This window comes from Otolemur garnettii, unplaced genomic scaffold, assembly GCF_000181295.1.
Source record: "Otolemur garnettii isolate 467f Iridium unplaced genomic scaffold, OtoGar3 scaffold00050, whole genome shotgun sequence".
NCBI classification, from domain to species: Eukaryota; Metazoa; Chordata; class Mammalia; order Primates; family Galagidae; genus Otolemur; species Otolemur garnettii.
Window position 1 is genome coordinate 11,776,582 of NW_003852445.1, and position 3,120 is coordinate 11,779,701.

The following is a 3,120-nucleotide window of genomic DNA, read 5'->3' on the forward strand; positions in this document are numbered from 1 at the left end:
TTATTTGGTTCTTGAGCAATCTTCAAAATCAAGGTTTTACTCCTTTAACTTAGGTGTTTTGGAAGTTGTTAAATAGAAGAAGTCAACCAATTGGTCAAGATATTATAATTTCAATAGTTTTGATTTTGGAATTTCCTCAACTTTCCTCCTTGCAGACTGAATTCTAAGCATTAGTCTACCTTCACATGGGAGCCACTTCATCCCTTAGATCAGTGGTTCTCAACCTTCCTAATGCCGTAAACCTTTAACACAGTCCAAAGGGATCGCAACCCACAGGTTGAGACCCATTGCCTTAGATCATTTTCATTGTCTTTTTAAAAACATACTATAGGGCTGCACATGGTGGCTCACGCTTGTAATCCCAGCACTTGAGAGGCTGAAGCAGGTGGATTGCTTGAGCTCACAGGTTCGAGACCAGCCTGAGCCAGAGCAAGGCCTTGTCTCTCAAAATAGCTGGGTGTTGTGGCAGGCACAGCTACTTGGAGTCCCAGCTACTTGGGAGGCTGAGGCAAGAGAATTGCTTAAGCCTAGGAGTTTGAGGTTGCTGTGAGCTGTAATGCCATGGCATTCTACCAAGGGTGACAAAGTGAGACTGTCTCAAAAAAAAAAAAAAAAGAAAATCATACTATAGTCCTACAGAAGACTATATAAGACAAATAAGACTATATAAGACAAATGAGTCATATAAATCATCCACTAACTTGCTGTATTGGTGGGTTTATTTGTATCCTTATTAGTTTTTTAATATAACATAGAGTTCCCACACATGACCCAGAAATTCCACTCCTAGGTATCCACCCAAGAGAAAGGAAAACAAACATTTATGCAGAAACCTGTACAACTTACAACTGCTGAAGTCTGTAGCCTGTTATTCCATTAAGACCATGTAATTCTACAATGAAATAAAATTAGAAATGTCAGCCACCTGCATTCATGCCAGCTGGAGTTTCCTGCAAAAACCCACAGTCATTGTTCAGTGCTGACCTGTAGGCCTTTGAACTAGAAAAGTACCAAAACTTATAATCCTGCTCTCTGGTATACTCCATTTGAAAGACACTTGCCGTCTTGCTATTGAGAATTTATGAAACAGCCCCAATACCAAAAGACCTAAGACTAGATTCAGATCTGAAATGCCTGTCATATCACAGGTTATATCAGAAAAACATTTCAACAAGGAGGACAAGGCCCACAGAAGTCCAATTCTAAAATAGGGACGGTATATACAGGAGCATCCTGGGAGTTTCTAGGGGAGGAATGCATGTAATTGGAAGCAAGCAGCTTCTTTCCCCTAAGACCAGTGGTTCTCAACCTGTGGGTCGCGACCCCTTTGGACTGTATTAAAGGTTTGCGGCATTAGGAAGGTTGAGAACTACTGATCTAAGACTGACTATAGAACCTGACCAAGACAACTTATCTATAGTTATTGTTGATGGTCTCTTCTTTTTGACCAAACTCGAGGAAGCCCGGTCATCACCTTGGTTTATGGATGGTGTTTTAGAATCAAGGACCATGGCTCAGTATGGAAAAAAGCTGCTCTAATTCCAGCATGTGGCAAAATCTTCATGGAAGAAAATAAGAACAAGTCAGCCCAATGGGCTGAATTACTATGTTCCTAGCAGTCATAAAACTGAACACAAATTAAAACCACCAGGTATATATATGGGATCATAATGATTCTTGGCCCACTGACAATGAACTTATAAGTTAGTCTAGCAAATGTGCATGAGAAAACTGAACAAGAAGGTATCTCCTCTGCCTCTGTGTATGGTAATGCTCTTTGGAAATCTCTGTGGCAGTGGTTCTCAACCTGTGGGTCGTGACTGGACTGTATTAAAGGGCCGCATTTAGGCATTAGGAAGGTTGAGAATCACTGCTGTATGGAAATTGTGAAGGCAAAACAAAGTAGGGGATAATGGTGTTTATCAAATAAACCCTATGCCAGGGTGTGAGGGGCCAAGGTAATGCTCTAGTTCAAACTAGGTCCACTCATTGTGGACAAAGGGGAAACTCAAGCAATGCAATGATGGGTTAAATGACAAGGTACCACTGGCCTCCGCTGATGCTCAGATTCATAATAAAACATGCCTTATTTGCCAACAGGAAAGGCAGCATTTGCAGTTCTCCTGGAGAAGTATGCCCAGAAAAAATGGCCATGATATAGCTAGCAAACTACATCATCCATTAACCTATCATTTGGGGGACTTACATGGTTAGGACTTGGCACACATTCTAGGTTTCATTTCATACCCAATGGCTAAACTAAAGAACTAATACTATCAAAGGACTAAACAACAATAGTATAGCTTCCTGTGTGTGTATAACCAGTTTGGCCTACCTAGTTACATTTCATCAGATAAAAACACTGCACCACCTATAACAATGGGCAAAGCACATCACTTTTGATGGGTTTATCATAATACTTTCATTCTGAAAATAATAAGACAATCGGAAATTTAAAACAGCTGCTTTAAACAGTGAGGGCAGCAAAGGATTGAAAAAGCAGTTCACCAACATAGCCTTGTGTCTTATAACTAAGATAAGGGAGATTAAAGTTAATTAGGTAAAGTTAATATCACAGAAACTAGTAAAACTTATAATATTGATGCTAACAATCGAATCTATTGCGAGACTGAACTGAACCTCCTCACCCCCCAGCATATTATCTCTATGGAAAAGAGTTGGCCTGAGGAATATTTTAACTTGAGCAATGATAGGCCAATTATGGTTCTTAATCACTCAGCAGATAAACACCACAAGTTCGGATGGCTATAAATCAGGTAGGCAAATGACTTGTAAAGTTAAACTGAAGACATGAGAATTTTTATGCTGGAATTTTTGAATGGATCAGCTGTTTAAATCCAAATCAACTGTTTATTACATGTGCGGCATCTGTATGCACATTTTGATTATTTATTTAGTTACATGATACTCTAAGACAAGTGGCAGCTGTCAAACTATGGTGATCACTTTGTTGTGAAAAGGCCACAATGGCTCGGCGCCTGTGGCTCAAGTGGCTAAGGCACCAGCCACATACACCTAAGGTGGTGTGTTCAAATCCAGCCCGGGCCTGCTAAACAATGACGCTGCAATCAAAAAAAAGTAGCCAGGCATTGTGGCAGG